The sequence below is a fragment of the Penaeus monodon genome, chromosome 9 (assembly GCF_015228065.2).
Source record: "Penaeus monodon isolate SGIC_2016 chromosome 9, NSTDA_Pmon_1, whole genome shotgun sequence".
In the NCBI taxonomy this organism is placed as follows: domain Eukaryota; kingdom Metazoa; phylum Arthropoda; class Malacostraca; order Decapoda; family Penaeidae; genus Penaeus; species Penaeus monodon.
Window position 1 is genome coordinate 42,555,715 of NC_051394.1, and position 7,500 is coordinate 42,563,214.

General features: G+C 41.1%; 1 protein-coding gene across 1 annotated transcript in view; it reads right to left on the minus strand.

Annotated features, from left to right (window-relative positions):
* Positions 1–7,500, minus strand: part of LOC119577175 (protein PRY2-like) — a 51,953-nt gene that overhangs the window by 43,757 nt on the left and 696 nt on the right. The window lies entirely within an intron of this gene.

Consider the following 7,500-nt stretch of genomic DNA (forward strand, 5'->3'; position numbering starts at 1 on the left):
GTCAGCGCGTTGATTGGCAAAGGGATCGTGAGGATGCCTGAGTGGCAACAGTGACGCGAACACATAATTGTTACCAGAAACGCAAAGCTGTTGTGAAGCTGTTATTCGTGTTTGCGAGGGAAGTTATTCTAAATTTGTCATCAAGCCTTGAATAGAAGACAGTAGTAAATTCTTCGAGTCCTGCACAGTAATCGTTTTTCTTTTCTTTTCTGAGATTTCACAAGTTGTGCCACAACACGTCACATGGTCTATTGTGCCAATTTAGCGGGAGTGAGTGAAAATTCTATTGCAATGAGCTTTAGTCTATTTAAAAGGAAATAGAAGCAGCCATGGCGTCATCCTTGGTATTGTCCCACGGGCAAGGTTCCAATACGTTTGTTTTTTCCGTGAATGTTTACTGAATGTGATTCGTAAGTGAATAAAATGTTCTTTTTTCTTTGACATATGAGGCATGAGTTTTCAACTACCTTGGTGTAACCTTGAGAGGAATTACAGCTTGTGTACGTAAACGAGGAATGAGTGACAGACATTCACGAGATATTACTCATTCAAACTGGTTCCCAAATGGCTATTTCATGTGGTAACGAATCCTTTTACTGGACGAATAACAGTAAGTAAGATATAAAACGAACGCTAAGTGATACATAGTAAGATGTGGATAACTTGGTATAGAGTGACTTTGGGACGGAAGGGTGTGAATGATAAGGCAATTAGGTGACACAGAGAACGAGGCAAAGGTCGAGTACGATTAAGAGAGGGTGAGAACGCGTGTGGAGAGTCCATCTCGCACTCAATTTTATTTTCGTTGGTGACGTTACCTGCAAGCGCTGGTCAGTAGCCGAAAATTCAGACACAGTACTGCTTCGCGGAAAGTCAGAATGCAACTAAAAGGATGATGATGCACTGAAAATTTATCTCTGAGCGAGTTTTATCTCCGAATTTCAAAATAATCCCTAATGAGATTCTGTCAAATTTACTAACAGAGAGATATATGTGTGGGTTTATCTCATGTCTGTATAATAGCACAAACGATGATAATAATATCACATAAACTTTCACGATAAGCACCGCCGTTCTCTTACTTGTCCTTGCTATTCACGCGGTATCACCCGACTCAATGAAACGTTTTTCAGAAAGGAACGTTTTCAGAAGCAGAAAACGCTGTCACCGGAGTATGGGAGCGTCCAGCTGACGTGCACAATGCGGCGCACACCTGTTGCAGCACGTGGCCGCCGCCAGATGTCATAGCCCGCACCCGTATCCCCGACTTCTATCGCCGGCCCAGGTTAAGCCACTCATATCGATATTCACAACGCTAAAGCTGCTGCAGAAAAAAAACAGCGCTGATAAAATTTGGTTTTACAGGCAACACAACCGCGTGGCGAGTGAACTGGCCAACACACCTGCTACCAACACTAAGGAAATACTGACTAACCGGTCACCCGGAGATGGAGCAGTGTTGGGTTGAATGGGGGGGAGGGACGGGTTGAAAGGGGTAAGGAGCAAATTTTGTCATCTAAGACTCCGAGTTAAATATTTGTCATGAACTTCTTTTAGTGGTAGTCATCGTATCAGCATTTATCTCGCGTTGATGTGGTGACTCACTGTGCCGTTCTATTAGGTTTAAAAACAAAAGGTGAAAGAGGTGAATTTCGTTTGTTTCCCATCCCGGATTCTCGTTCTCGCTCACCCTCGCCTATCTCATCTTCCGTCCTGCCTTTACTTTGACGCCTTGGCATTTGCAGTTCATGATCCTGTACTGTTAACCATGATTTTTTTCACTGCTTTTATCAGTATCTACACCGTATCGGAAATGACTCCGGATGAATGAATGAAGTGAGAAGTAAGATCAGAAAAAAAAAATATATATATACATACATATATATATATATATATATATATATATAATATATATATATATATATATATATATATATCGTATCTTCCGGTTATCCGAATTCATTGCTGTGTCGTATATGTGATTCAACTTTAAATGTGCCATGAGAAACCGACTCATCACAGCCATCTTAACAGTACAAGCATCAACCACAGGGATATTACCCACTAACTGGTAAACAAGACATACGCCCTCTTAAGTAGAATGTACCTTGCTCACTTCCTTCCCTGCCCCGCCCCCTCACCTCCCTTCACTTATCCCCCCCCCTCCACTTACTCGACGTCACACGCCAGACACCACGCGGGAGAGACCGACATTTTTTTTCCTTTATGTCGACCTTGACTCATGCCACACATACAACCCTCTAGTTACGTATGTATTCCGGCATTACTGCCCAGTATACTTATGGAATCATATGTCACCTACACCATCTATTATCCCAGAATTATTGCTTTTATCTCCCCTCAGGCATGTCCCCCTCCCCCACCTCCCAACCACCCCGACCAGCTGGACACAAAGGGTCGGTGTCGGGGAGGGAGGATGACGTCATGTTGAACTCATCAAATAGCGCACCGCATGCACCCTCTCTTCGTTCTTATTATCCTATTTGACTTTGTGTTATTACTGTTAATATTCAATAAGAAATATTGTAAATTTCATATTATTAACTTCTATTATACTGATATTTCCAATTACAAGCTGTAATCTTTGATAACAAAACTGAAACGAGTAATATTGAACTTGCAGGGAAACTTTGCCAGAACTAATGATGCTGATGATGCCTAGTTCTGCTTAATAGCAAAATGTTTTTTTGTAAGTATAAAACTATAATAGTCTTGGTTTCCATGTAAATAGGTATTATTTTCTTTAATTATTTTCCCATGCGCTTTGTCCCTATGGATATGATTTTAAACATTCAATTTCTGTTTCTGAATGTTCACAGATATATGTTAGCTTTGCACGACACGGCTCATTACATTTAAAACGAAGATTAGCGAGTAGAATTATTTCATATAGTTAACACCGGCTTATCTTAGTTTTATACTTCCCGAGAGTTTTCTTCATATCCAGCCTTTCATCCTTTGTTTTTCCATATGCTTATCTCTTATCATACAGACGCACTTTATATATGAACTCTCCTGCCTTGGCCCAACACTCCCACTCACAGCAGAAAACACGACACGAACTGAGAAGACGCGACGCTGTGCTGCTGACCGATGCCGAGCTCTGCCCCGTCACCCTCCCTCTCACCCTTCCTCCGAGGGGAATTCCTGCTACCCTGTGTGGCCTTTGTTCAATAGAATATATTTCACTTCATTTCGTTGTGAGAAAAAACAGGGCCACTTCTCGGGATTCTCTGGCTTCGGTTTTTGGGAGTTATCTCGGGAAATATCTAAAAAAAAATTCCAAGTACAGTGAATTTTGTTAGAGAGCAAATACGTTTTCCCTTTGTTTATTTCGTGATGGTAAGTGGATCCCGTTGCAAAGATTAATAATTTGACGAAGGAAGAAAATGTAATTAGGTTTCGGACGTGGCTGTGCCCCTCAGTCAAGAGATGTTTACGTTTGTCCCGATGATTCACATCGCCTCGGCCCCTCTACTGTGAACCTCCTCATTCATTCTCCCCTCGCCTTCGGGTCCAACCACTAAATAGATCACAGTGCACTTGTGTGGTATATTAGATGCCCTTGAAGTAAGAGAACTGAGGAAGTCTAAACAAAGGCATATCAAACAACAGCAGCAGGTTACGTGACACCGATCATTGGTTCGTGATCACTCGCACTCACGCTGAGATGAATTCTCGCTTGATCTAGTCAACCATGACACCATATATTCCAATAGTAGACAGTAACTCACTTTAAAGAAAAATACAGAAAGACACGAATAATTTATAATGACAGTTTGCATTGCTACTCCAATATTGTTTATACAGCTAAACCTATTGTGTACGTGTGGAGGGGCGAAGTTTCGGTACGCCCCCTCACATTTACCACAGTAAAGATAAGCATAATACGATTCTTTGAAGCGGAAATATGGCTTAAAAGGATGGGTTATGACTGCGTTCTTTGCATCCTGTAGCAAGAAGTATCTGCTTAAATGTACTTTTCCTCTGTAGCTATCTATTCAACCCTCTATCTATTTATCTATCAATTGATTTATGCCTTTTCTCTCTCTCTCTCTCTCTCTCTCTCTCTCTCTCTCTCTCTCTCTCTCTCTCTCTCTCTCTCTCTCTCTACTCTCTCTCCTCTCTACTCTCCTCTACTCTCTCTCTCTCTCTCATCTCTCTCACCCTCTCTCTCTCTCTCTCTCTTCCTGTGGCCTGGTATGTATGTGTATATATACACATATGTGTGTGTGTGTGTGTGTGTGTGTGTGTGTGTGTGTGTTGTGTGTGTGTGTGTGTGGGGTGTGCGTGCGTGCGTGCGTGAGTTGCGTGTGTGTGTGTGTGTTTGTGTGGTGTGTGTGTGTGTGTGTGTGTGTGTGGTGTGTGTGTGGTCAGTGTGTTGTGTGGGTGTGTTTGTGGTGGTGTGTGTGTGCTGTGTGTGTGTGAATATAGATAGACTGATAGATAGATAGATATGTGTGTGTGTACATATAGATAGATAGATAGATATCTGTGTGTGTGTACACATAGATAGATAGATATGTGTGTTTGTGCGTGTGTGTGTGTGGGGGGGGTGCGTGGCGCGTGCGCGTGTGTTTGGTGTGTGTGCGGTGTGTGTGGTGTGTGTGTGTGTGTGTGTTGTAGTGTGCGTGTGTGCCGTGTGTGTGTTTGTGTGTGTGGTGTGTGTGTGGTGTGCGTGTGTTTGTGTGTGTGTGCGTGTGTTGTGTGTGTGTGTGTGTGTGTGAGTGTATAGTATGTATCTCTCTCTCTCTCTCTCTCTCTCCTCTCTCTCTCTCTCTCTCTCTCCTCTCTCTCTCTCTCTCTCTCTCTCTCTCTCTCTCTACCTGTATCTTTCTCTCTCTTTATCTTTTTTCTCTCCCTCTTTCTCCATCACTATTATGAGAGTCCGTATCTTAATATACAGGCGACAACCTGTCACGGCCGAGTGACCAGCGTGGAAAGGCGTGAAGGCTTAATGCCTGACCTACATGGTGTGTTCTCCTGAGCCTTACCTCGTGTATAGTATATGTTTGTCACTTGCAATACGAATACCTGAAATACCGTATTGAGAATTCACTCGCTGTTTTGTGTGTCCGTTAATATTTGGGTATATGATGTGTGCCGCATGCTCACCAAATATAGTTGCATTGTGTTTGTGCTGCAAGTTTCTCAACAATATTGCACAGTGTGCTAAATAGCTGGTCATGCAAAAGAGTGCCATATTTGATAATCACAAGTTACCGTTTTGCTGATGCCTAGTCCACTGTTACAGCGTCAAAATTGCCTATGTTCAGTATACCTGGATAAACTAATTAGTTAATATCATATCGGTAAAATTCATGTAAACCATACAGGCACTAGAGACAAATTTGTTACATATTATGAAAAAAATAAGCGCCCGAAATAGTTTACATTCTGTACACAAAAGCAAATGATCTATCTTAACTTGACTTGTTAGAACTTTAATATTCCCTGGATATATTACGAAACAGTGAAGACTTTTAGTACACGCAATTAAGCAACGTACAAGTGTACTCTTCCTTAAGAACAATGACCGACTGACCATCATAATATCTGGGTTAGTATACTTGCTCAAGAGACTAAGGGAAAAGTGCATCCTTCTCTCAGAGGGTGTAATTATATGATGCGTATATGACACGCGAATGAAACTATGCCATCGCCTCCAATACCTTGACATAAGAGAAGGAACTGACCATGGCACCGGCCTCTGAAACGGGCGAGGTTGCGGGCGGCTAGTTAACGGGCGTGTGGGTGGCGGTGTGGGTGGGAGTGAAGGAGCCGCAGACCTCCCTTGGGTCCAACTCACTGGGACGAGGCCGTGGACCTGACCCTGACGACAGGATTGCTTCTCGCTCTTTCGCCCTCTTTCCTGCGCTCTCTTTCGCTCTCGCGTGGGCTATGCCGCATCCATCTTCTCTGGCTCCTCTCTCTGCCCCTCTCTCCGTCTCTTTCGACCTCTTTCCTGCGTTTTTTGGGCTATGCCGTATTTACTTTTCTTCCCTTCATTCTTTCTCTCTCTCTCTCTCTCTCTCTCTCTCTCTCTCTCTCTCTCTTCTCTCTCTCTCTCCTCTCTCTCTCTCCTCTGCTCTCTCTCTCTACTCCTCCCTATCTATCTACCTATCTATCTATGCTATTTTCTTTCTAGCTATTTATTCTATCATACAATGTATCTAATATATATATATATATAGATATATTATATATAGAAATATCTATATATATATATATAAGAATATATATGAATAATATATTATATATATACATACACAATGTGTGTTATATCCATACTATCATAGATATATATATAATATATATATATATATATACCATTATACTAGTCTATATATATATATAATATATATTCTATATATATACGTAATCTATATATGTGATATAGATAGATAGATAGATAGATAGATATAGATATGTATATATATATAAATATATATATAATTATATATTATACTTATATATATAATATATGTATATATAGATACACACACACACACAACACACACACACCACACACACAAACACACACACACACACACAAAACACACACACACACACACACACACACACACACACACACACACACACACGCACATATATATATATTTTTTTTTCTTTTATTTATATGTCTGTGTAACACTATTTCTAACTCTCCATATGTATATATTTTGCTATCCTTGTTCCTTCCTTCCTTCTCCCGCAATTATTTTTCACTCATTTTTTCTCCGTTTCTTGGCCTGTCATTCAGTTTCCCTCTTCGCTCGCTGGACACGTTTACTTTTCCCGTTTATGGCTATCTTGGTGTTTGATTCACAACTTCCTTATTGCAGTAATCGGGTTCAAACGTCTTATTTTTCCATAGTAGTCAGACCGAGAAGAAATCTGATATGGCTGCATACCTTGACTGAGCGCTCACCTCGCATTTCCTGATTTAAGGAAGTATTTGACCGTTTCTTTTTAAATGGATTCTTTGTAAGCGGGAATTTCTTCTTCAGCGATAGTCTTTTTAACCTGGTTTATTTTTCATAGGGCCAACGTAACAACGGCATTTTTTTTCGTAATATGTAATCAGAAATTATCAAAAATGGTTTTCATACCGTTTGTCGGCAAAATATCACCATCATTATTGTAATCATATATATACTTATCGTTGCCCTCACTGTGGCGTTCACATGAAACATAATTTTCGATATTATGCAACTGTTGCTCTTGCTCTTTCAATATTTTAATTATTCTTATATAATTATTGTGTTCCTATTTCCCATCTCATATAACTGTAAACAGAAGTAACTCCATACCAATTAAAACGGTACCGCGGCATACGCAACCTAACGATGCTTAAAGAATGGTATTAAGTAAAGCCTGGCAAACCGCATCAAGGCTGCGGGCCCGTGTATCCTGGACCCCGGAGACTGCACGTAAAATCTCCGCTCCCGGGAGACGCGCGGGCCGGCAGTGCGGGAG